This window comes from Falco cherrug, chromosome 7 (genome assembly GCF_023634085.1).
Source record: "Falco cherrug isolate bFalChe1 chromosome 7, bFalChe1.pri, whole genome shotgun sequence".
In the NCBI taxonomy this organism is placed as follows: Eukaryota; Metazoa; Chordata; class Aves; order Falconiformes; family Falconidae; genus Falco; species Falco cherrug.
In genome coordinates, this window is record NC_073703.1 from 12,906,201 (window position 1) to 12,933,956 (window position 27,756).

A 27,756-nucleotide genomic window follows, 5' to 3' on the forward strand; every position below is an offset into this window, starting at 1 on the left:
CATTATTTCAGTAGGTATATTCATGTTGTTCACTTACTTTGTACTCTCTGGGACAGAAAAAATACATGGCGAACTAGTTTTCAGGGTGTCATCACGGGCCATGTCGAGGTCACTGATTATCACTTGGCATCATACTTTAGGCCCTTGTTGCCCAAATGCTTACACCATTTAGGTCAACAGGTAGTGCCACTATTTCAACATAGGCTTAGATGTGTTTTCTGACATGGAAGCTTGGCGGTTTTGACGAAAGGAATCAATATTTCTGGGTGCTTATATAACATGTATCATAGACCTACTCTAATAATGCATTTAATAAAAGGGTTAACTTACTTCTAAACACGCTATGCAATGCATATTTGTAGCCAAAAATAACACTGTCTCCACCAAAAAAGAATTAAGCTTATTTTTTAAATGTAAGAATTTTTTAACAGGAAAGAAGTTGTCACTTTTGTGTTGTCTGTGAATTTGGTATTACCTTTTGGTTGCAGCTTCATCATAGCAAAGTTTGTTTTTGACTTCATACAGCAGCTCTATCTCTGAATTTGAGGTTGGAGCAATGTGTTTTCTGATTCTAAAAAATAAAATAAGTTCTGTAAGACAACCAGGAAACTAGCAGCAAAATGCTATTGAAAAGCAAGTACGCTATTTAAGGGAACTTGCAAATGTAAATCCATGTTATTTTTCAAAACTACGAAAAAAAGACCATGGGTCAGATAATTCCCTTACTTTTTACCACAGGAAATGATCAAAGTAGCAGAAAATCTGCTCTTTTTGGCCAAATTTCTGTCAGAGACAGAAGGGGTCGAGCCAACACATGGTGTATGCAGCCTTGCAGCAAGAGGGGGATGTGGCTGATGGGAAAGGAGGTGGAACCAGAGAAAATCTGTAGGGTAATACCTCCTATTAAACACACAGGAATTTTCCTATTCTAGATAAAACAGAGGCTGATCCAATGAAGCAAATCTCAAACAATGCAACCTTTCTTTCCGGGCGGTTGGATGCCTGTGAGTGGAGATGTGGGGCTGGGTGAGTTTGGGATGCTCTGCGTCGGGCAGCTGCCTTGCTGTAGGGAACCCGCAGCCTCTGGGTTGCCCTGAGACATGTCAGGAGTCCAGGCAAAAATGTGTACCTGCCAGAACAGCTTGGTGGGAGATGAAGTCTTTTTTTTTTTTCTTTTTTTTTCTTCCGCCCCCCCCCCCCCCCCCCCCCCCTTCCCTATCAGGCTCTTTGTAGACTTTACAAGCAAAAGCAGATGGTAGGGACTTACTTCTTTGTTCTTGCTGCCTGTGAAAGGTGCCAGATGGGCAATGATAAAGGCAGAAATTCTCTCCCCGCAGCCCAAGGACAGCGAAAATCCAGCGCTTTGAGGCTGCCCTGTCCTCACAGCATCACCATGATGCGGTGGAGTTTTGGGTCCACTGGTTTCACTCTTTGACTTTTTGCTAAGAGCCTGACAGAAAATCCCAGAGGCAACTTGACAGGAGCATCAGGGGGAGTAAAATATTTCACACAGGACAGCAAAACACCCCCAGCTTTGGATCATTCACAAACGGGCCGAAAAATACACAGGCAAGGTATGGAGCGCAAGGCCAGATCCTTCATCTGAATAACTTGGAAAAATAAACACTGTGTACTCTGAGAGGCATTTATTTACTTGAGAATTATGAATTATCAAACTTTCTATATGAGTAGTTCAAAGGTATGTTTAATTAACATAATTAGAAGCAGTATTCTAAAACATTTTCTTAATAAGACTAATATCTATGGACATGAAGGGCTTCATCCATGACTCAGTGTAGTCTGTGTAATTAAGTACTAATGTATTCTACAAACTATGTTAAAATTGTAGGGGTTATTTTGTGTTGCAAAGCAAGGAATTATATATTGACTTTCATTAATCTGAATCTTTTCCTAGAACTGGTTTTATTGTACTAGAGTCCTTTGAACCTAAGGGTTTTTTTTGTTTTGTTTTGTTTTTTTAAAACCACAGTGAATGATGCTATATTCCAACAAAGTCAAAAGCAGCATTTCAAGATTAATGCAGAGATTCCTGGGGTCTTTTGTCAGCTTGCCAGACTCTTGTTCCTGTTCTAACAATTTTTTATAATTTCCTTTTATGTTAATAAAGGCTTCTTGTGGCTGTAAAAGTTGAAGTTGTCTTACTCCATAGACAGGCTGGTTCTTATGTAGATACTATTTAGATTATTTAGAAATCCTGCTGGTTGCCAGATGGAGCTCTTTTGGGTTTTATGTTAAATACTTGGAAAGCTAAATAGCTTGATTTTTCTCTCCTCCCCCAACAAAATAAATAAATACTTGAAAAGTGATTACTAAACTGAAGTTGCTTAACTTCAGTTTAAAAATCAAGTTAGTTTGAGGTGAAGTGACTGCAAGTATGAGATACCTCAGAGTAGTTGGGTTTTGGCGAGGTTTGACTTACCTACCGTGATTTCAAACCAACAGTTTTTCTCCAGATTTTGCTGGGCAGCAGGAACCTGAACTTCAGTCTTGGGATGGAGAATCCTGAAGAGCATAGAACACGGCCCTGAATCCAGTACAGGATCTGGAACAGAATTGAGATGGAAATCCCAAGATGGTCTTAAGACTTCAGTGGCTGTTAGGATTGCTGAGGTTGCTTACAAATCATACCATTGGCGCCGGCAGCCTGTACGGATGCCGGGGTGGACTCTTAATGGGGTGGTCTGAAACAGCTTTTATTCCCCGACCTTTGGGATGCTTTGCCCATTCAGTCGAGTTCACAGGGTCTGCGTTAGTGCGCAAGGGCGTCAGCAGCAGTGCCAGGCCAGGTCTGGTTACCCTTCATCTGGTTTTAGCAGTCGTGAGGCTTCATTTGGTTGAAATTCAGGCAAACTGCTGAGTCTAGGACTAATGTTTCTCAAAAGAGCAGTGCCTGTTGGGCACTGTGGTGTTGATGAACTGAGGGACCTTCTGTTTCATGCTCAACGTATACAAGATGTTCCTCCAGTTCCTGCAGAAGGTGCTTGGGAAACACTGGGAGTCAGCATCCCGCTGATCATAATTCTGTTGTCATCAATTGCCAAAAGGTCAAGATCATAGTTCTGGCCTCCAGGGTTACGTTTCTAATGAACAGAGTAAATAATAATAATAATAATAAAAAAGGCATTTTCTAGTCAATTTTTGCAGTTTGTATTGATTCTGTCTGGTTCACATTAAACATAGGAAGTCTCTGGAATGGGTAGGCATGCTGTTCAGGTGTACTTTGGCCCCTGTTTGCATTCTGAACATGCACACTATGGAAAAAAGTGAGAAAAGTCAGGTAGATCTATATGTGCAGTGTGATAAATTATAGGCCCTGTAGCACTTCCGAATGAGCGTGCAGTTAACGCTCTGGTCTGATTTAAACGCTTCGTATTTAGTTGATGTTTAAAAATTTACTTTCCGTTTAAAAATTTACTATGGAATCAATCTGTTCTGGCAGCGTTAGATTCATAGTTCAAAAACTTTATCGCCTTTTATCATCTTAAAGTAGCCATTAGTCTGAAACTTTTCAGTCTCTGGGTCTGGCTTAAAAACCAAAAAGGAAATTGACCTGTATATTTCAGTTTTAATATTTCTGAAAGCTTTAAAGCTAATGGGTCAACCTATGTTTGTATTACAGAGCATGGAAAAATAGTGGGTTTATTCTTTCTAGTGTTGAAGTGAGCTATTGTTTCTCTGCTCATAATTAAAAACTCACTTTTTTGGAAACTCAGATCAGTCCTAGGCATTGTGAGAAAATCTGTGAGCAAAACCGTGTGTGAAACTTCCTTAATACTGACTTTAGACATGAACTCATTCAGAATCTGTAACCTTGTCTTCACTTGTGACTGTCGTATTAGAGGAGTTTGTCACAACAGCCTGTTCGTGGAGCCGGTAGCATCGAACAGGCTGAAGAGCAGTTGTTGAAGTGAGCGGTACAAGCTCCAGGGACACACGAGTGCATCTTGGAAACTTCAGAGATACGTGCTGCTGGCACCAGGGCACTGCAGGTTGCAATAGTCATGAAGAGTTATAGTGAAATACAGCACTGAAAAAAGCTATGAGCAGGATAGGTTTGTTTGAAAGTGAGGGTGGAATTTATAGTTTTTAAAGAAAAAAAAATAAAATACTTGGTCAGAACTGTAAGAGTAATTAGGGGCTTAACTCCCATTGATTTTCAGTGGAGCTGTATGTCTAGATGTTTTGACCTGGTCATTTGTGATGAACTTTGGATGCCTGTGGTTTTAAAATTAATTATAGGATGTTGCGGTAGAGTTCTATTGAAACTCTATAAAGCTAGAAAATTTGCAGTTGAAATATGAATATGGGCCATAATTCTCTTCTTACCATCCTGACCTTTCCATATGGGTTAAAAGCTGTTGTTATCCCTGGACATGCCCTGGCTGGCAGGCAGCCAGAGGCCCAGCTCTGCCTCCTTTGTCTTTCATGGTTGCCAGATGCCAGCATCGTGCATCTTACCTTCACATCGGAAGACAGATCTCACCTTCCTCCCTCTACCCTCTGCTCCTGGTGTGGAACAGAGATCCCTTTGTACTCTGTGCATGTTATCCTCATACAGGTCATACACATAAAGATAGTTCATGCTAATTGGAGTCCAGATCGCATTAGAAACCTACCTGTTTTATCTGTATGCAAATTCCAGCTGCCTCAATACCACACACATCCTTTCAAAATAGGTCTTGAAGAGTTGCCTGTAATCCATATTCCCAGGAACTGTGTTTCCCACGCAGTTTGTCAGAGAGCTCTAATGCTGTTCAGAAGAAAAGGTAAACTGTACTTTATTTGTTTTTTTAGTTTTTTTAAATTAAGTATTTATGAGGTGTTTTTCAGGTGAGGGGGTGGCGGGTGAGCTGGATACCATAGATGTAGGTTAGTGGCTAGCTTGGAGTTGTAGCAGCTCTAGGTGCCCGTTTCCCATCGAAGTAGCATTTGGGCTTTGTATGGCATTTTCTGTCTCTCTTAACGAACTATACTGCTCTGCTAACATTATGTATTTGGTTAATCTGCAACTTTGAGTTCAGTATCAGAAAGGTAGCATCTGGATTTACACTGCCCTGTAAAATCTATTTATTGATGAATCTCTAATACATGTTCTATATTGAACCCTGAGGGTTCTTTTAACATTTCTTGTCTTACCACAGGTTATTTGTTTATCAAAATTACCTTAATTTTCTCTCCAAATGAAAAAAAAAAACCAAACAAACCAAAAAACCCCTACTTGGTGCATTCCCCACTATCTGCCTTTTATGGACAGTTTCAAGATTATTAGATGAAAATCACTTTCTTTGAAAAATAGTTTGACTCCTAAATTTCCAAGTCATGGTTTGAAACTTGTGAGCATTTTGTTTTGGACATGATTAAAACCACATCTGTTCATTGGGGTAGAGCAGAGGAAAAGGCATGCTTTTCTGCCTTGGTACGTAAGATAACAAAAGGTCAAATGTTCTTTGGTTCACTTACATGTCTGTACTGTAGGAGTCAAAAATGCCTAGCTGCATCAATATGGCTGCTTGGGACACTGAGGATCCTTTGGATTACAGGCCCAGCACTTTGCAGTCACTTGTATTGGGGTGGGATGGGGGTGGGGATGAATCTGTTGGAGGACCCTGTTAGTACATTATAATGTTCTGTATTGCGTTTGGTTTTGTTTAAGACAAGAAAGCTCAAATCAGAATTACGTGCCAATTCTTCATAAGCTCCCACTCATTTGGCAAAGAAATTGCATCAATTACATCTTGTTTTCTGTACTGTGTCGTTACAGAAGAGAGAGCACATGCTGCACTTGTAAGGAGATGAAATAATTCACTCACATCTTTGAAGCCATTGCTATATTTTTCTCGTTTCCTTTGAAAATAATGGTGGGCTGTAGAAGACTTTCCCTGGATGATAAATATGCTTTGCAAATGTACAACGGTGCTCAGAAGCTTGAGTAAAACAGGCTTTTAAAAACTAGTAAATCTGTCTGATAGAAACATGATAAAAAAAAAAGTCAAAGTACTTTTCCGAAGCTTTTCCCCAAAGTACTGCTTTAGCTATAGTTTTACCTGGTTTTGTTGTTACATTCATTTCATGTTACTGTTGGACGTTTCCTTCCCTGTGAGATGGTTTTATAAGATGGACTGATTTCACGTAGGGAAGATGCAGTTGCTGACTGGTCTTGGATCCTTTTCAAGGCTGTGATCTGTTGAGATGTTGCATGTGCTCCCTTGTAAGATTGCGTTTTACTGCAGTGATCTGGAGTTCATATGAATGCTTCCCTGCCCTAATGCCCAGGGAAGATGCCTCCTGTCAAGAGGGTAAAGCATAAAGAATATTAAGAGCACATCAATAGGAAAAAACTTTAGGATGGACAACTCTTTTTTTCAACAACTCTCTGCCTGAACTAGCCCCTCTTCCTCAAGAATATTAGTTTAAAATTAATGAGAGTATTTAAAAAATTTCAGCTGCCAAAAAAATTGATAACCTACATAATGCGTGCAAGCTTCCTTCATGTTTTGCTTCTGTTCATAGTCTTCTCTACCTAAAAATAACAGTTTAAATGTATTTTTATCAAAAAAAATAGAGTATTTTTTTTTAATCAATGGGGAAAAAACAAAGTGAAAGCCTCTGTTTTGGTTTTCACAAGTGGAACTGCAAAACAATCAGTATCCCTTTTGCTCAGTAGGTGCTGTGTAGTAAGTTGTTCCACTGCTTATTGCACTCTAAAATACCTTTTTAATGTTGATTTCCATTGACATCCTACAGTTTTATTTTAGAAAAGTGCTCAGCTTGTTGATGTGCTTCAGTCATATTGACGGTATATACATTTTTTTCTTAGAACTGAATAAGCCTGGTTAATGATAGAGTGAAATGATACTAAATTTATTTCTAAGGGGAAAAGCTAGCACTTTGCATAAGTCAAATTGATGATAAGTTCAACCTAGTAATTTTAAAGGCTGTTGGCATTTGTAGTAGTGTGTTTGAGGACTCTTGCAAGCCTGAAGCATGTTATTTTCAAACTGTTTAATTTTATCACCGTTCCAGGGAGTACAGAATTATCTTTCCCAGACCCAGGTTATTTGGAAATTAAAGCCTTTTAGAATATACTTAGCAAAAATGATCCTAGTTAGATCTAGTTTGCAGGGTGAGTCCTACCTGCAGATGGGAAACTGGGATGTACAGATTTAGCACGTTGTGAGGAGGGTTGCTGTAATACTTGTTAAGAACTGTGTTATCTGAGATTGGGGTGTCTGGGATTTTTCAAAGCAACACAGATTTTTATTTTTTATAAGCAGCCTTTTATATTTGTTTTTGTGGATGAAAGCCCCCGAAGCTTTTTATGGTGATCTCACCTCTCTTCAGTTCTTCTCAGATACTTCCTTTTTTTTCCTTTTTTCCCTACCACATACACAGCAAGTACCCTCTGCACATATACCCATTGATGCTGGTAGAAAATCAGCTGTTTTCAGTGGGGGTAGAGTTTATAGCATGATTCCCTTCATTAGATAAATTGTCTCTAGCATCCTACCTGTACTGTTAGTCCTGATGGATGAACTCTGAAAACAAGGAAGTTTGCCTTGATCTCAATAAATGGTGTAGCCGTCGGGATTCTTGCATGCAGATAAAGATCAGCTGTGGTAAATGCAGGTATGAAGTGTACAGGTAGAAACACACATGCACAAAGGAGCCTCCTTCCTAAGGCTTGACCTTTCTTGCCCACAGCCTTCTCTGCAAAACTGTGTATTTCTTGCCATCAAAGAGTAAGTACTGTTGGGAAGACAGAGTCTGCTGGAAGGGCAGTTAACCATTACAATATGTAATGTTATAATACATAACATTATATATTATACCATAATATAACCATATTATATATAAAAGTATAACCATTTAATACTTCTTAAATACTAAGTACTTATTAAATTGCTAAACAACTGCATCACGATTAGTAGCTAACAGAACTACTGCTTATAACCAGGGACCTACATGGAAATATATTTGGTAATAATGTAAATGCTTGTTGTCATCACGCCTTGCCAGTGGTTTTGGGGTCTCTGCATGTTAGGACTAGGGAAGAAAGTTGAAACTTGTTTGGTCAAAAAGTATAGGTCAGTTCTCAGGAAAGAAACAGGCGCTTCCAGAGTTAACTTGGATTAAGCTGGTACGTAAGGAGATGCAGCTTTCTGATAATTAAGGGATTTGTAGAGCACTGTGAGTCAGGATGGTACCTGTTAAGGGTACTTGGGCCAAGTCTACTTAACGGTGAATCTTTCTTCTTTATCAGAATGAAAGCTTTATTGTCTACCCCTAGGTTGTTACATATCTTCACCTTTCCATAGGTACAGGGCTGTGCCTTTTCTAAAATCAGACATGAAAAATAAAATACCTCTTTCCCATGAAGTATGTCCCACCAGTCATCACTTTCTTGGTGCTGAGCATGGTGCTGTGTAATACTGGCTGGTGATGCTTTACTTTTGTCTTGCTCTTTGCATTGTCTCTCACATATTCCTTAGTGTACGTCATCAGACTAGGAGCCATTCCTCACCTCACCGTTTCTATTTCTCCTCTAAAGCTTCCAAAAGTCTTTTGTACTGACTTACAAAAACAGCTGGAACCGCAACATCACTCCATTTTAAGCTCTGAATTGTGTTAGCCATTACATTGGTTCCACATGCTGCTTGGGTGGAGACATCAGTTAAAATTCCCAACGCAGCCAGCCAGGCCAGGAACTGTAGCTCTGTGTAAGTGGTGGTGACTTTCTAATTCTTGATTACATTATGCTAGAAAAGAGGATTGTTCCCAGAGCAATTTACCAAGAGGGGAAAAATGGAAATACTGTTCAAGGATGACCTTCCACCCCAGTGATCTATTTGGCTGGCGTCTGTTATTGCTCAGCTTCTCCGTCATGGGTTTTGCAGTAGTCTAGTGCTTTGTCATCGCTGCTAACTGGAAAACTCCTGAGCTCACTAAACAGTTTGTGAGGGGTTTGGGTAATGGCAGATGGATTTATGAGTGCAACTGTAGAACAAAGTATTCGTCAAGGTTACCTGAAATAAACATGGGTCCTGTGTGAGCAGGCTTTAAATGCATTGATTCAAAAAATTTCTTCGATTTAAAGTGCTATTCCTGAGCCCAAGATCCTGAGAGAGACGAGAGGAAAAAAAAGGGAATTACTTTGCACCACTCCAGCATGGGAGCAGGAAAACTGTTGTTGCGATTGTCTCCAAGAGAGAGGCAGTGCTGTAATCCTGTTTCATTTTCGTACACAGAACTTGAAAAGATTTTTCCTAGAAATGTGTAATGGGACTGTCAGAAAACAGACCACTCCCCTTCCCAGTAGTTTCCTGCTGAAGTCATTTAAGGCCTCTCACAGCTTTCATCTGTATAGGCACTGAGAACTCACGGGCCAAGTTTTTTTTATTTTTTTATTTTTTTTTAAATAGACTACCAGCAAAAATGAAGCGCTTTAAAAAAAGTCATTAGGAAAGAAATTTGGAAGTTTCTCTTCTCTGCCTGTGAAGCTGGCTCACCACTTAATTAGTTTCTCATTTCTGCTCTGTTTCCATCAATCCCGGTGAAGCGGACCTAGGTGTTTTTCTTCATTTTAGGTATTGCTAAAAGCATGTCTGTGAGCTGCCCAAAGGGGCGGAGAGAGAAGTTGTTCCTTACTTCACTTCTGGGACTGTCTGTTCAGGGCTTTACACAGGAGGTGGAAAGGCTTGTGAATGCCATTTACTGTGCACTCAGACCTGGTGATCACAGTAGGGTGAACATACAAAACCTGCTCTGCAGGCAACAGCCCTAGTACAGTAGCTATTTAAAAAAAAATAAAATTCCCTTTGTGGAGCTGGCAGATAGCGTGCATTCACAAAGATGGGACTTTTTGTTGGTATACATGCTATGTTTAACACAAATGATCAAGGCAGCGTGCTTTTAAAAGAAGCCATTATTACCCTGAATAAATGGATGCTACGCAGCATGCATTTTTTGGTTGGACTGAATTCAAACCTCCCATTCTGAAATGGATCGCTTTTTTGGGTTGCATTCATTTGTGTCTCAGGCAAATCTGTAGCGTGGATTTGTTCCTTAGATGAATGATACACATTTCATCCGGTTTCTTTCAAGCTGAACTCTGCCTGGCACAGGAATGATAAATGTTTTTTTCTTTCTCCTTCTGTCTAGAAGACCATGTTGTACTGTGAAAGATGAATGTCATTCCCAAGACAGATGAACTGCATTCAGAGGTGGATTTACTAATAAACGTTTGTAATGCCACGGCAGTGCCATAGGCACCTGATCAGACATACATACATTGTGGTAGTATTGAGCCTTAGTCACTTCCACATATCAGCCATTTTGTAAAGCTTTTAATTGCAAGTTATATGTCCTTAAAGCCTAGAGGAATCTTCTCTATAGGGAGGAAATTTGCCTATTTTCTTTTACTATTAGTCTTTGGGGTAGTGATGTATATACAGGTATTTCAGCCTTGAAGCATGAACTTCATGAAGCTAGATAGCCATTGCAAGTGACATATGCATTTAAGAAAAGAAAATGCTAATATTTAAATAGGCCGCCAGCATGCTATGAATGCAATCCACTGTATTGATATGACATTTAAAGTGATTTGCATTTGCTATGAGATTCTGCATACCTGATGTGTAATTTCTTGGAATTTCCTTGATCCAGTACATAGGGAAGCTTGGTGAGATGAGTACAGCCTAAAGAACAACTTCATGGTTGCTTTGAATTAAACTCCCAGTAGATCCCAGGATCAAATTTGGGACCAATGAGATAACTGGCCTATTTGGAGAAAACTTGGAGTTTGCTTCAAGCATCTGAGCCTTATCGTGCAGTGCTGGCAGGCTCTGAGCGTTACCTGTTCCCATCGCCTCCCTGCATCCCATCTGCCCGTGTGATAAGACCGTATGTTTGAGGCTAGGCAGACAAGGCGTCCTGTGGCCTTTCTGATAGAGGCTGACATGGGGTGGTGTGAGGACACATTGCACTTTTAGGCAGCCTGGATTCAGGCTGTCTGCAAGGGCCACCTGGAAAGGACAAGGTGGGTTGTGTCTCAAAACCTGTTTCTAAGAATGGCCATCTCGGGTACAATTTAAGCAAACCTCCAGGGCTATAGCTATGGTCTGGAAAGGCTTCAGATCCTTACCTACTTCCTAAGGTATTGACAGAAGTTCTCCTCATACTGAAAACGAGATTTGAACTGAATCCAAAGACTGTGGAGTCGGTGCAGTGGTGTGATGAAGGAGAGGAGCTGGTACACGCTTTCAAAGATTTGAAACTTATAAGCGTATATTCAAGGAAATGGCATCTGAAATGCTTTTATTTCTGATGGTAACGATTTGCACTAAGTATAGCTTTGAGTCTTAATATATCTTCTTCTATCAAGAGTCTTGATACTCAGAAAAGTAGGGCCAGCGAGTTAGCAAGGATAATTAGAGATGTCTCATCTATTCTGTTGTGATACATATACACAGTAGTATATGTCGATAATAGGAGGCATGTAATTCAGAAACCGTTCTGCCAAAATCTGTGTCTGCTCTTTGGCCCCTTGTGTAACAGATGGCACCAGTCACCACCTAGTCTTAGTGCAGCAGCATTTTTATACAGAATCCCTTTCTATGTGTGAGAGCCCTTCTGAGAACCAGCAGCAGACAACTGGCTGAGTATCTGAGGCATGCGATGTACAGAGGTGACAAAACCCGACACAAGCAGCATAAGCCTTACTTCCTATCAATAAAAGATAATTGCTGGCAGAAAGTGGTGAGTGTCAGTGGCTGTTTAGATTAGGGAGGGATCGGTTGTGTTCAGGGAGGGAGATAGCGTTTGCTTAGGTTTTCCCTCCTGGAACTAGTTTTAGTATTTCAAGCACGTTGGGGAACTTCCCCCCTCAATGGGCTAAGATGTGAGCTGGATGGTGTGTATGGATCTGAGAGAATAAGGCTTAACAACGCTTCAGAAAAAGTGATTGCATATCCTATAATGCTAGCTTTGTTTCTGGGTGCCTGTATAGGCTGTCTCAGTATTTGTTTGCTGACTTTTCTTGCAGCTTAAAATGCACAAGATGTTGCCTGTTTCAGCCTGTTGGGGCTGACAAAATACTGAAGATAAACAAAACCATAGAGTAAAATGCAGCTGAAACCAATCCTGTACAGGGAGTCCCTATATGTGTTATATCAGAGGTAACAGCTGGGATTTGCTACTGACAACACTACTAAACCCATGGTTTTTTCCGTCTGACTGTATGCTTAGTGTGCATGCCCTGTCCAGCAAAATGGAGAGCTGATACTTGTCTCCTTTTTATTCATTGTCTGTGGGAAGGTTATTTAGAGCAGCCTTGTCTGAGTCACTGTGTCATAAGCTAGTTCAAAAGGCATATGCTGTATGTAAAACTGCTCCAAGAAGATGAGGAGCAGCCACAAAAGGACATACTTGTACAAATCACTATTCAGAGATCTTGAAACATAAGAACACATAGTTATGAAAGAGAAGGCCAGGACCCCAAAAATAATTGGCCAGGGTAATGGAAATTGTTAAAAGAATGAATGGGAGCAGCCACAACCCTTGCCAAGATCATTACGGTCATCAAGCTGACGAATGAGCCTGGCGGCAGCAATATATCCATACAGCCAAACAACAAGACTTATTGGTAATCTGTCCGTTTGCCTGACTGGGATCTCATCCACCCACCAGCGCTGGGAGAGACTCAGAGTAATCCCAAAGAGGCTCCCAAAAATCACTGGCCCTGAGTTCCTCTTGGTCCCTGGAAAGAACTCCGCCGCCTCAGCATGCTGTTAGACAACCACCAGCGAAGCCACAGGTTTAGCAGTGCCCTACGTGCAAATGTCGCACCGCGATGCTAACACAGATTACTTTCGAACATTGCAGATCCTGTGTGCCATGTGGCTGGGCTTAAATGCTGCGTACGCTGCCAGGATGGCTAAAGGCACGTCAGCAGTTAAGGACCGCATGAGGTCTCTCTGAAAACGGACGTACGGGCTTGTGTAGCTCACCTCGCGACATAACTTTTCCCAGCAGAATATGGTTGCTGTAATACGGAAGGGCGCTTTGCTGCGCACATGCTAAGTACCCTTATCTCTCAAGTGGCCTGACTAACATAGTAAGATTAAACTAAGAGGAATGGGGCCTAACCTTGTCTCTACTTTGAATTCTGCCACCCCTTTTCAGACCCGGAGAAAAGGCTTTGGGCCCGGAAGCCTGCCTGTTCTTTCCGATTATATTAATCGGCCTAACAAAAATTTCATGTGCGTATTTTTTTCCTACAAACTCTGCTTCTCTCTTGCTGCAGTACAATTAGTTCCATCCTGGAATGATTGACATGGATGTAAATCAGAACAAAGGGATCGGACCAGAACTGTTAACAAAGTTAAAAAAAACAAAACACCAAAGCCAAAGCTGCTGTGCATTGGCATAAGAGCCCTTAGCCAGCTGACTGGGGAAGAAACCCCCTTCCCCAGGAACCAAGCATTAGGGATAGGAGGCTGAAGGCACTGTCAAACAGAGCACAAGCCTCTCCTAAGTCAGTTCATGGCTATAACTGCAATGGCGTTTGCAGCTTTTTGTGACCAGCTTTGCTTCTCAGCCCAGCGTTGGGAACAGAGCCTGACCCCTGTGGTGTGGAAGCAAACCTGGGCCCGCTTTCCAGGTAGAACTGGAGGAGATTGAAAGGGGTCCTGGAGTCATAATACAAAAATCACCAGTTCACACTGATACAAGCAGATCTGGGGGAGGGAATTCAGATTTAGGAGCAGGTAAAGGAAATGCACTTCTAGTTCTCAATGTATCCTTTTAGGATGAGGTTAAGGGGCAGGGTTTAAGCTTAAAAGGCAGAGGTGAAAAAGAATAGTGACAATGTTGCTTTGGGTTTTGTTTTTCACTTTTGTAACAGCTACAGTTTTTTGAGTTCTTTTTCTGAAAGTTGTCATTAATATGACATCATTTTTTAAAGACGGTTAAAAGTCAAATCCAGGTGCTTACTATACTGTTAAGTTACCCTCTCCACAATTCATCAGTCCTCTTAAAAAGACAACCTCCTCCCTAAAGCCTCTGCTTTATTTTTAGACAAAACTGTGGCTATTTAATGTCTAGTTCATTTAGAAAACTACTAGCAAGGTAGAACCAATAGACACATTACAGCAAAACCCACTGTTATTCTTTGCTTGTAACCTTTTCTGTGATACTAATATTGCAATATTATTTATTGTTTACACTGACCAGCGTCCAGATAACCAACTGCAAAGGCTTGATGTGGTAACAGTTAACACTAGAATAATTGAAAGTGTCCTAGATGACCTTCTGCAATACATCAGCATTATAAAGCGAGGTGTGTCAGCTGCATTAGCAAAGTGAAGGTGCAAGGGACTAACTTCTTGCTTCCTCTCCTGTTCAAGTAAACCTTTAAAAGACAAACAAACCTCCCCTTCACTATGGAACTGAAATGTACCACAGAATGATTCACACCAAATAAATAAATGCTTTTCAGTTGCAATCATTCCCTATTGAGTTGAAGTGGTATTAGGCTGTTTTAATCTCATCAGTTCCAGAAAGCATGCATAAATGAAAAGAAGTCATTTGAACACTTTAGGAGGGGGAATTGCAGCTTGCACAGAGCATCCAGCCAAAGGAAAAGGAATGATTTTATGATGGCTGAGCTCAAATCTATGCCAGTTTACAACTTCCACTACAATTATTTTCATTTCTCCACTTCATTCCTGAAAAAATTAACCCTGCATGATAACCCTCATGCATTTCATCTGTCTGCAGTTCCCACAGTATTTGCTACCGAAGAACTCAAAACATTTAGAACCCTTTTCTATCTGAATCTGATTGCCACTAGGGCTCCTACCCACCTTCACAGGGAAATTCAACTTTTACTCCCACCTGCAACACCAATCCACCCTAAAGGCTATCAGTGAACATATCCAACAAGACTTTTGTAACGGTGATTTTGAGCACAAATGCATGCATAGGAATCCTCCCCACCTAACGCTGAAACAGGACCACCTCTGCTGAGCAGCGTAAGTAATACAGACAGCTTGTGGCAACACTGAGCAATCATCTGCTTAGCCTAGAGCAAAAATGGAACCTATGGGAACGTACATTTGAATCAGCGTATCTTGGGAAAACATTTCTCTTGTGACATAGAAACCTTATTGACTGCAAATATCCAGAACTTTGATAGTACTACACTTAAAGATGGTAAATTCACTAGGACAGAGATTTTCTTAACAGCTGGAGTGAGCTGGCCACATGAGAATGAGCATTGTTCTGGCTGATGGTACCTGTGCGCTTCTGGGAAGATTTCTTCTCATAAACACCAGGCTACTTCTCTGTGAAATTTTTTCATGTGCACACCAGGAAGCTCCAGTCCTGCTAAATATATGTATTCTGGTGAGATCGTAGTCTGAGGTGGTGCAACAGTCATGACACTAATTTGTGACATACAGTTTCTACGTGCTGTCTTAATGAATGGCTCTGAATTTAGACTCAGCTCTGTGAAAACACTTGGATTGAGGTCTGAATTTGTTCTCCTCTTTTGTTCTTCAATATTCCCGGAGGGGTGATGTCTGATATTCCTGTTAATGTGGAATAGCATCTAATTTCCCAAAATGTCCTGTTGATTTGGACAGGATCATTTGGTATTAGACATACCATGCGGATGCTACAGTTAGCACTTCTGAAGTTTGTCTGTGCTGACAAACAATTCTGCCACAGAGTTTGCTCATTAAAACTGTGGTGAAAAGCAAATCTAGGTGAGACTTGAATGCATTTAAATTAAGTTTTTTGGTATGCATAAATAACAGCAACAACAAAGCAGACTATTTTCCTGCATTATTGTTAATAACATGAAGGTGCATTTCTAACATTATTAACAATTCAGTTTCTCATTGGGTTTGGGATCTATGGAAAGTCTCTCCTTAGTAAAGAGAAACAAACAAAAAAATCTCTATTTTCCCAGTGGTGCTCATTAGTGATGCAGACTTGCTGTCAAATTGCCACTACACTGCAAAAAGATATGCAAATCAAAAGCCTTCATACACTGTAAATTTAACAATTTAGCAAGCAGAATATACAATTCGTATACCTAAGAACAGAGACTAGGCACCAAAACGAAAGGAAAGCTCTTGTCAGTTTGGTTTTTTTTAAAATATATTTTAAGAAATTTAAGAACACTGTCTTGAAATATTCATATATACTGCCAGATTATCTGAATTCAATTCTACCACCTTAGCTGCCTTCTGCTTGGAAGAAATACATGTTAAACCATTGTACTTATTGAAATTGTTGTATTTTTTTTAATTGGAAAACTGCACAGAATAAGTTGCAATTATAAAGTTTCAGATAAAACAGTTTAAAATTTAATTCCATAACTAAATTATATATATATGTATAAAATTAGAAATGTTGAAAAGTCAGATCAGTTTTTATAGTAGCCAGTTGTTGACTAGTAAATAAGCTCCACCTCTCTAATAGGAAGCAGCAGATGAATTCCTGCAGTTCTCTTTGTAATTCTGATCCAAGTTCTTCTGAGGCCAGTGGAAAGATTTATATTAAGACCGCTTATTAGGACTTCATTTTACATGTGTGTGTCTCACTGAGATGAGTGCTTATTTCATCTGGTTATTTCAGGGCTTCCAATCTCAACTCTACAGTCTGTAAAGAGTTGATTCTTTTTCTTGAAACTAAGATAGTGTATTAAATAGAGGGCTATTGGATAGCAACAGACATTTGTTATTGGTCCATGGCAAGATTCCAAATCGTATCAATTCTAAGAATATACTTTCAATAAATTTTGAGACAACAAATCATACTGACCACAAAAAATGTCCTTAGGTGACACCAATAATGAAGGAGAGTCGCTTCTGACAGGCAATTCTTGCTCTTGCAGGTGTGCTCTCACAAGGCTGGGAAAGTCTTTGTTTTTGGGAGTTTCCATAGTAATGCTGGCAGTCCTAAATGGAAACAAAAATATTTAAAAGGAGAAGTTTAAAAAAGAAAAAGCATGATTCAAATGTGACTGAAGTTTGTGTTTTTCTAAGAGTAGAAAGCAGAAATGTTGTTGTATATGGCTTTAAAAATTCGATTTAAATTAAATCCAAAGACAAATTCAGGAACATTTTTACCAACTGTTGTGGGCTTGGCATCATAAAAAACACTTTAAGGAAGGCCTTTTAAGAATCAGCAAACACAAAGTGACTCCTTTCATGTTTTTGTTTTCTGAACTGGGTGCCTGTCTTCTACAACTTGAATTTCCATACAATCAAAATAACCTTTGCCAGGATGAAAATGTTTGCTGCCGAAAGTACATAATGCAAAAACCCAGGCGGGCTTCATTTATTTCAGAAATAGCCTTTAAACATTTTGAACGCCTAAAATGAGACCGATGCCGCCATTTTAAAAAGAAACTTGCAATGCTGAAGAGAGATTTTTACGTTTACTTTTTTTTCTCCTGAAGATGAAACCCTGTAAGACACTCTGCACTGCACTGCAGCAGGACGGCGAGCTCCAGCGAGCGGTGCCGGCTGTGGCAGAGGTGGGCACAGGCCCCTGCAGCGCAGCCATCGTTCCATGTTTTGGGAAAAAGGGTCTGAAAGGCCTCTGGAGCTGTAACCAGGCGTCAGGCACCGGCCAGTTTTGTACAGTCCCCTCAAAACGCCAAAATGACTAAGGCAACAATGCAAACGTTGAGTGTGGTCCACAGTATTAGCAAGGCTGTGAACTTGGCACAGATCCCCCGAGACCTCAGGAGAAGATGAGGGGAAGCCACCTCCTCGCTGCTCTCACAGTAGGGTGGGAGGGAGGCTTGAGGTAGGAAAATGTCATGTGTGCCGTTCCCCCTGCTTGCTTTTGCTTCGAATGGAAGATGAGCGGTCAGACAGCCCAGTGCTAGGGCAGATCCAGGGACCTGCTGGCAGTGCTATTTATACACCACGGGGGAAAAACAGCACTTGAAAGTGCCTCTGTTCTAAGGTCCTGATTGAAAAAAACCCCAACAATTCTGCATCTGTGAAAACTTCCAAAAATTGCATTCCTCAGTATAGAAGCCGGATATATATTTGTCGAATCGGGCTCTTAATTAGGGAGGATGCAAAGGGTTTTCTTCCCCGCGACACTTCCTGCTCAGCAGTGTCCCCTCTGCTTTCTGCTAACCCTGCTAAAGTTTGATGTGGGATTTTGTTGTTGTTATTTATTGCCACAAAGATACTTCAGCAATCAGCAACTTACCCCCTTCCCCCCCTGCTCCCGGCCCTCCCTTCTAATTTCAGATATTTTTTTTTTCAGGCCAGATTTCTTCCCGCTTACTTGGGCTGGTCTTTTCACTGAAACAAGCTCTTCAAACGCCCCCTGATCACTTGCCCTTCCTGTCCACGCTGGGTTATGCCAAACCTGTTAGTTCACAACAGGAAACCAATAGCTTGTGCTATCGGGAGATATTTCCTTCACAGCACAAAATGTCTGAATAATAATTTCGAGCAAGGCTTCACCCATTTCCTGCGAAAGGAGGGAAGTTTGCCTATCCCAGTCCCTCAGAGCTCTTTGTTTCCATCCCTTCGTGACGTAATGCTTTCTGCATAGGGAAGATGCATCATTTTCCCTTAACAGCAGTAAATTCAATATCCTGTGTAAAGTTTTGATTGCTCTCCAGCAATGAAACATGTAACATTTACAAATAATAAATTCAGTTATGTTTTAGTTTATACTTGTGGTGTCTCTTTCAAAAAAATAAATTAAACTTTTGGTGTCTGGAAAGTAACCGTAATGAAAACATGAAGGCTAAAGTTTGGTTGATTAAATATTTTAGTTGTAGGCTATTTGTCACTACAGGTTTAACTGCTGCGTATCCTCCCAGCAGACAGGACAGCCTTCCTGGTACCAGCTCTTGGTGAGCACCAGAATGCCCCAGACAAAATGTCCCTTCTGGCACTGGATTTTACAGGAATACTGCAGATAAACTGTGTCAGGCACTGACTCAACAACACATCAATTAAGCACATGCTTAACTTCCTCCCTATATAGCAAAACATTCACTTAAGCAAATACTGAAGAGTGACTGACTTTCTAAAGTGTAATGCTACATCAAATCCTCAATATAATGGCAATGCCCAATTGTTGAAAAGGGAATTATCAGGCAATACACGTTAGCTCTTCAGTGCTGGAACATTTAGGGATATTTTGGTTGCATTAGTTTAGGCAAAAATAAGCTATCCTTTATCCAAACAAAGTAGGCATAGAAATTACTACATACAAGCTACTTTTTTTTCCATTCGACCCCACTGTGGTGTTAACCTATTTTTGTAAAATAATCCAACCTGGAATCACGACATGTGTTTTATTTAATTTACTACAGTTTGTGTGGTTTTTGTTAATAACAAGTTTAATAAGGGCCTGTGAATATGATTTTTTTTTATCACTTGTTGCAGGAAAAAAGAAAGCTTAAAAGGAGAATTTGTCAAAGAGTTTGAGGATCTTAAACCCAGCTCATCACAGTTGTTATTATAGTGCAGTCTTAATTATGTCAATTGCTGTCACACAAAAAACATAGTAAATCTCTTTCTCCATTATTCTGAAGGCAATAATATTTTTTTAATTTGAAATGGTTGAGCTAACATGAAATACTGCATCTCTACTAATTCACTCGTTCCAATCAAGAGGCCCAGCAGAGTCAACTTACTGTTTTCTTCCCTCCTTTAACAGGCATCGCATGCATTTCATACGGTCTGCCCGCTCAGCTGGGATGCCACAGGTAGCAGGCACCTTCCTTCGTATGGCTTCTAGTCATACTAGTGTTAGCTAAATAAACCATTTTAACACCTCTCCACTAGGAGCTGTGTTTAAGAATAGCAGCTTTGTGCTTCAGCGTCTCTTGCTTGAAAGGCAGGAACGTGGTTTTCTGGCTGAAGGTCAGCAGGACCTTTGCATTTCATGTTTTGCAGTCCCTTTCCAGAAGTACCTTTGTCAGTTATGGACCCAGGCAGCAAAGTCTCTGCTCTAGGCAGATTTCACCCACCTTGACCACCTTCAGTCCTCACTTGCCCCATCAGTGACTGTAAGATGTGAGACAATGTCGGTCTCTTTATATTTGTTTCAGAGGAACTGTAAAAACTAATTTTGTTTCGCTTCACTTGGGGATGAGGAAAGCATTTCCCCATCAGTGTCTTTCACAGATAAGAAAACTTGTTTCTGAAGAAAAAAGAAAAAAATCTGCAGAATATAGTTCAGTCCTTTTTCTAATTGTTCAACCTTAAGCTGGGACATCTTGTCGAAAACCTTCTTTGAAGGTGATACCCCAAGGCTATTGTTGCATCTTGGTTTTTTTTTTTTCCCTTCCCAATTTTGAATCCTCTTTGATCTGGGCATTTGAGAATGACTAAGTTACATTTCATTGTGTAACAAAATCCCAACTGGTTGTTCATTCAGTGCTTTATAAGGCCAAATCTGGAAACCCTTACTTCCTTCTGGCCACCTGTCTGAAGCAGAAAAAGAGGTGAGCTGGAGGATGTTCTGAGAATAGCAATGCAAACAACTGGTGCCCAAAACAATCAGCTGCTGTAAAGCTGGACATGCTGAATATGTCTAGTTGTGCCTAATGGCCAGAAAAGCTAATGACAGCGTAACTCTGTTGGCTATTAGAGAAATACAAATGCCAAGGTATAAACAAGCATACTTAAGAAAAAAAAAATAAAAATCAAACCAATCATCAAAGAAAGTTTCCTGTCAATCCCATGTTTTAATATCACAGAAAGATCTTTTATAGCAACTGTGGGAACACAATGTCCTTTTCAGCTTGTAAAACTACATTTGCATAGCATTTTAGAAAGGTCTGTGCAATCCTGCAGGCTGGCAAGAAGCGACATTAAGTCCCCTTCTTCCTATTATTAACTTGTATAATTCTGTATATGCTTCAGACAACTTCACTAAAAATCCCACAAGAATGGGAGTTTGTGCAGAGTATTTATATTTTGCTGTAGAATAGATCACCGTACTGTGTCTATCTGTCAAAACACATGAGTAAATCATGCTTAAACTTCATTCTCTAGTTGGTGAGTTGAGTCTCAGAAAGATTAGGAAACTTGATGAAGGCCACACAGGAATGAACGAGAAAGGAACAGCTGATGTAGCATAGTCTGTTAGCTGGTACAGAGGCTGCAACTGCACGTACCAGCTTCTGTGACACACCGCACTGTGCTGGAGTGCAAATGGTTCTAGACTTCTCTATATTATACACAATACAATTAGGAGAGATGCCTAGTGCCCTCGCTGCAGCAGCAATGATGGTCTCGGATACGGCTGGAGGGGAAGGGAGGAGAGGTGGTGCAGAACAGCCGTAATAGATCAGGCAATGCCAGTAGCTGGGAATGATCAAATGTCCCTACTAAACTCACAGAGGCACAAAAGGAGCTAATAGCTGACATTTTCAACACCGGAATTTTCAGGCAAGTAAAATCATAATTTTATCAGAATAGTGATATAAACATTGTATCATATATAACTCCTGGCTTAAAGTCCGGTTCGGCAACCAAGTGGTCTTGGAAACCAGATACTTTTGTAATCTCTGCCCCTTAAATAGGTTAAATCCATCTAACACCTTTCATGCCAACATTTCTTTTGCATAGTGCTCAGGCTCTCATTCTGTTTGACATTTTATTTCCACTATTGAATTGTCTTTTCCTTGTTTTGCTCATTCACAGTGCATACTGGCCAACCTACAAAAATGTAATTTGAGTGTTTTAAACTAGACTAATATATTTTGACTGTATCCTTGCTGACAGAGAGGACTGTAATGCAGCCAGCTGTTCGTTGTTACTATGTTAAATAAAGTAGAACTCCCTTGTGGTATTCCATATACTAACAAATGATGTAATGAAATTCTGGTCATGTGAAAATTCTATCATTATACCACCCAGAATCCCCATGAGCAGTCACTTGCCTGAAAAGCCCCGTTAACACATCATCCTTACAATTCAGAACTGTAATTGGTTTAACCTGACATGCTGCTCATTTTCTGTCCCCTGCATGTTCCAGTAGTGCAAGTGCACTTTTCTCTGTATTGGTGAAAAAGCGTACAAGACAAAGGCTAGAGGCTTTGCTCTGTTAACATGATATATATACACCTACACACAGGATGTGAAATGCTGATTACAAGAAACATGATCTACAAGTGACAGGTGGGACTGTTCAGGTAAGGAAAGAGAAAGAAAGAGAGAAAGCCATGCATGGAGAGAAGGAAAGTATATCCTCCAAAAGAACTTGGTGAAGCCCATTTAACAAGTTTCTGCTCTCTTCCTTCCCTCCCCCATTCCCACCTGAATAGCTGTTGTATCGTGTCAGGGATTCAGGTTCTAACAGAAGCCCACGCACAGTTGTAGGATCACAGCTAAAGGAACAAAGAAATGCGGAGTGGGAGTGAGACCAAATGCAGCCTGTTTGAGTCTACATGAATACTGAAACCAGCTTCTCACAGGGCCGTACCTGAAAGTGTGAAAAGAAAGAAAAGAAGCGGGGAGAGGAATGAAGGACAAAAAGCTGGGTGAGCTTTACCTTAGACACTGTCTGGCCACAAACAGAAATTCTAACCTTGACTCAGGCAACTATGGGTCACCTCTGTGACTTACCCACATGGACCAGGGTGGCAAGAGGTCCAACACAAATGGACTGGGGAAAGCCGGCAGCAGTGAACAGCCTGTGTGTCCCCACTACGCTTGAGGAAGCAGGAAAGGAGGTAAAAGCAAGCACTGGTTTTACCATGGGAACTGTCAGGCAAGAGAAACCAAATAAAAAATAGCAAACTAAATTTAAACTTTTAGAATTTACAGATGGGTGCCTAGCTCTTCAAAAGAAAATGCACATGCATGGGGTGCCAGCCAGCCAGTCACATGCTGCATAGGAGACTCAGTTGTGGAAGCAAGTCCCTTAAATAAGCCAATCAGCTATGCAAATTGGGCACTGCAATACAACTCTGGCTGAATTCAGTGGAAGATAGAACAAAAAAAATAGCCCTGTGAATTTTGTACTTCTATTAGATTTGAAACATTTATCTCTTGCCCTTTTTTAGAGCCCATGTAACATGCTACTGGTGGAGAGCAGAAACAGTCTGGAAAATGATAAGGCGGAAAGGAGAAAGTTCTGGGTTAGCAGGGTGTCTGGGGAGAAAAGGACTGAGAGCAGCCATTCCCAGTAAATGCTTGGGCTTCCAGGGCAATCCTGCGTGATGCTGGGCTTTTTTGACTTTCAGAATAGGACCCCTAGAGCAAGAACATGAGCACTGCACTGTACCTGACTGTAGGGTGTTAGTTTTTATAGGAAACCGACGTACTGGGAGATCACCAACTCTTCCACTGCATGACCATAGTTCAGCACTGCTAGCAACAGTAAGGGCTGATTTCTTTGGTGGGAAGGATGTGAGTTTGTCTCCTGTTGAAATGAAAAGGCAACAATTAGCTGAAGGATATGCAGAAACTGAAATTAAGAGAAATCCTACGAATGCACGAGGACAGCAAGGGAGAACAGTTTGAGAGTTATCCCCATTTGCCTGAACAAGGCAGTAGGGCTGTACTGCCCAGAACATGGCCACACAGGTGTTTCAGCACATGATAATCAGTCTTATGCAAAGCACCACTGCCACAGCTGTATTGCTTCTGGCTCGGGAGAAAGTTTGCCTGTAGCCAGAACAGGTATCTCTACTATGCAACGCAGACATACCCCAAGAACCACTAAGAACAGGTTAAAGCGGCCTGGATGCATCTCTAAGAGAACTGAGGTGATGTTTCTTTCCATGATTCACCAAAGACAGGCAGAAACAATAAGTCTGCAAACACCAGGCCCACGTAAGCTTGGCTTAATATCAGGGCTTTCAGACGAGGGATAAACTCATTTGAGCTTGAGCCCTGCTGTGCTGCAGTTTTGTCCAGGTGCTTATCTGTTGTCTCCTAGAGGTTTCACTGCAAAAAATATCAGTGGGGAGGAGGAAGAACACCATATGGCATTTCCCAAGTGGGTTCGTATCACATGTGATATATTTTACATGTGTACATTTCTTGACTGTGGTCTGAGCCAACCACAGGCTAACCTTGAACCCTGCAAACTAAATACAACCTTGCCAGTGCAGCTGGAACAGGTGGGAGAGCCAGATAACACAGAAGGAGCTCAATCCACAGTGTCTTTAGAAACGAAAGAAAAAAATTACTCCTCAAAACCTGTGCTGTTACAGCTGCTCTTCTTGCTACGCTGACAACATTTTATTCTGGAAACGGCAGTGGGGTATGTTCACCACCACAGAGCATGAAGCTGAATGCAAAAATCTTACAGTTTTGTCACCCAAATAGCGTACAGGATACTGACAGCTAAGGACAGAGACAGAACGCTGACTCACGTACCCTTGCTTCCAGCTGAGCAACAGCCTTGGGGAACCATGGAGCAGAAAAGCCATTATATGGATCTGCTCATCCTCCATCACCTGCCTGGAGAAAATAAATAGATATTCCTTTCCTCTACCCTGGACGGCGTCTGCTGTGAGCAGTGCTAACACTGTCCAGCTCCCACCAGGCCACGTCTGTGCTCGAGCTCCCAGGAGAGCCGCTGACCCAACTGTAGCACCTGGGGGAATATTGTGCTAAAATTCCCACCAGCAGATATGACTGTGAAGCTGCAGGCTGTCATCCAGGATCCAAGCCTTCATGAAGCAGTTTTATTTCTGCAAGATAATTAGCGGTGGCAATGAATTGGCAAGAACCAATTTGCATGAAAGACCAATAAAACAATTTTTAATTCTCAACATAGCCTCTAAGGTTGTTTAATTGTAAAATACATGTTCTGTTCTTTATTTTTTTAAATTCACTTCATTTTTAAACAAACAGAACTCCCCTCCCCACTCTCCTAGGAAGACATATAACGACTTACGAAATATTTTGGCTGATGTCACAGATTATTTTATTTATTGGTGACATCATAATGAAATAAAGTAAAAGGGGGGAAAATTAAAGCTATCAGAAAGAGGTCAAATTCCAGCCATTTCTCTGGAGTGAGGTTCAGGTCTGAAGTAATTTTTCACAAGAGATTTTACATTTACAAAGCTTAATGAGGTTAATTTGAAACTGAATGAGCTAATCATTGGTTTGATACCCTGGACACTGCAAATATATTTCTTCCCTTGGTGTGATAATGTTATTTATCATCTTTCTTCTGCTATTCTGCAAAAGAATCATTTCAATTTCAGGCAGAGACTCTGACTTCCATACCTGTGAAAGCTTGTGCTGCTCTATCATCTTAAATGCCAAAAAACCCACCCATCTCTGGAAGGTTCACAACAATCTGAGTTGGTAAGGGTGGAAAATAGGATGCTGCCTGCTGAACACTATCCATTCAGGATTTCTGTGCTTAGGCTGGGAATCTTTCCAGAGAACTGAGCATGAATTCTACCTCATCTCAGTTTTTGGTTGTTTGTGTTTGGTTTTTTCCTTTATTTTTTCTGTGGGCTTTCTGGCATCATTTATAGAACAACTCACAGGAGGTGCTGAGTTTAAATATTTCCAAAATTTGCAGGTTTCACCCTGTGGCTTTGAAGCACATACAAATTCTACAAGGCAGAAAAAGTAAAAATAATGGCTTGCTTTCCACCTCTAGGCCACTGAGCAGAATCATGCTGCCTTGGAAGAGTTGCTCAGTGGTGTACTTGAGTGGTGCTTACAGTTTCAATACATTTCCTAACTTAGCCACACTAACATCCAAACTCCTCTCCTGTCTAGGCCTGCACAGCCAAAGCCCCCTGGCAGAGCTTCAAAAGGCAGAACGGAGAGGGGCAGCAGCCCTAGCACAGATGTTTGCTATTTAATTCATTAATGCTGTCTTGGTGTTAATCACTTGCACATTCAACTCAGAGAGCAGAACCATATAGGAGGAGGAGAATATAACAGAAAAAGGTCACACACAAAAAAAAAAAAAAGAAGAAGAAGAAAAAAAAAAGAAAAATCCATTTCAATATTAATTGGGAGCAAAAAAGAAAAGAAGGAAGATTTCAATCCAAAACCTGTGTGCTTTCCCTGCAACTCAAAACTGACAAGCACACCCTGCAATATTGCTGGTTTGTCTTTGCACTGAAAACCAACACATCCAGAGACATTACTGTGGAGCAAGTCCTGTGAAGACCCAGGGTAAATATTCCTCCTACCCTGCACTCCTTTCACACTGCTCAGTTTCTGTTTTTTATCACACGGCTCCACCACCACACGATTTCTCCCATTTCCTGCCCAGCACACATGGCCCTGTGTCCACTCATGAACAAGCCAACATCCTCTTCCACTCACCTCTTCCCAGAGGCCTGGTGAGACACATGGGTCTACCCGGAGGAACTGCTTTACTGTGGGGTATTTTACTGTCTGGACCACAGTGTTTTGAGCTGCTGCTTCTTAAAGTGCGAGAAAATAGCTAATGTAATACAATGGCTATCTCCACCCCAGAGCCTGTGGTTTTCCAAACCCACAAACTGACTACATGGCAGCCAAGGTTTTATATATCTCTATATCTCTATATATTTATAAATTTGTATGTGGATCACAGTATATTCATACAAATGGATAATGAATGGAATCTACTGATTATGACTTACAGACTACACTGACAAAAGATGTTGGTGTAGGCTAGTTTGGATGCAGGCTACAGAACTCCAAGAACTTTGTTGAGAGGAAAAACCATCAGAAAAGATCTCTGTTACACAGTTAAACACCCTTAGGAAACTCTACGTAACCAACGACTTTTGTACATTGGCTTGAAACTACAGCTGCAAGCTGTATAGAGGAAATGACGACAGGATATAAAGGACTAGGGAATATTCAATATTTACTAAACAAAGATCTCAGTTTGAGCATGTGTCCTGTCATACTGTAAGTATTTGACAGAAACAGCTCTCTGTGCTCGGACAGTCTGGAAAGTCATTGCTGTCATTTTGCAGTCCGCATGCAATAAATCACCTTGCATTAAGGTACTTGCAATAGCCGAATTTTTCCTCCCCTCTTAAATTATGAATTCAAGCTAGAAAGGCTCCAGCAAACCAAATGGCACTGATAAATACTGGAATAAAACCTGAAACACTGAAAGACCCATGATGATTTCGAGAAGCTCATTTCACACTGTAGTTGTTCAAAGGAACTTTCTTCAGAAGCAGCATTTCCAAGCTCCGACCTGAACTCATGTTAAAATCACACCAACTTGCTGAAAGGGATTTTACAACTTCATCTGACTTCTGGAGTGACTAGACAACAGTTCAGAACTTTTTTAATATTGCCAGATGAGAGCTGTTCCTTTAACACAATATGCTATGTCTTCTCCTTGGGAACTAAAGAAAAGGGCTATTGTAAAACATCGTTATTTATGAGCTGAGTTATGGTGCTTGCCAGATGACAGTGTGCAAGGGGCCCCGTGTCTAATCAGGCTGTACCAAGCTCAGGCACTGCAGGGACAGACTGCTGCCTTTTGGGAGCCTTTAATCTGGAGAGACAACAGAGGCAAGAGGTCAGAGATTATCAGCCCCATGTTGGAGACGGCCAAAAGTGATTAAATTACTTGCCCGGCTTCAGAGAAGGAAGCCTGTGGTAGAGCAGGGAACTAAACTCAGATCCCCGAGGCCCATGGCTGCACCCCTGGCGTGCTGTGACTCACAGCTAACTCATGGCTGACGAGGAGAGTTTAGTTTTCAGTTATCAGAGATTACCCATCTCCTCTCCCCTTTGC

General features: G+C 41.0%; 1 long non-coding RNA gene across 1 annotated transcript; it reads right to left on the reverse strand.

The window, feature by feature from the left end:
- Positions 1 to 83: 83 nt before the first annotated feature.
- On the reverse strand, positions 84 to 23,473 carry LOC114015239 (uncharacterized). The gene is made up of 8 exons (XR_003559046.2): positions 23,308 to 23,473; positions 16,849 to 16,985; positions 7,529 to 9,137; positions 6,066 to 6,306; positions 4,638 to 4,771; positions 2,650 to 3,101; positions 2,441 to 2,563; positions 84 to 571 (listed from the first exon to the last, which is right to left on the reverse strand). It is a non-coding gene; the product is annotated as an uncharacterized LOC114015239 (long non-coding RNA).
- Positions 23,474 to 27,756: the final 4,283 nt, after the last annotated feature.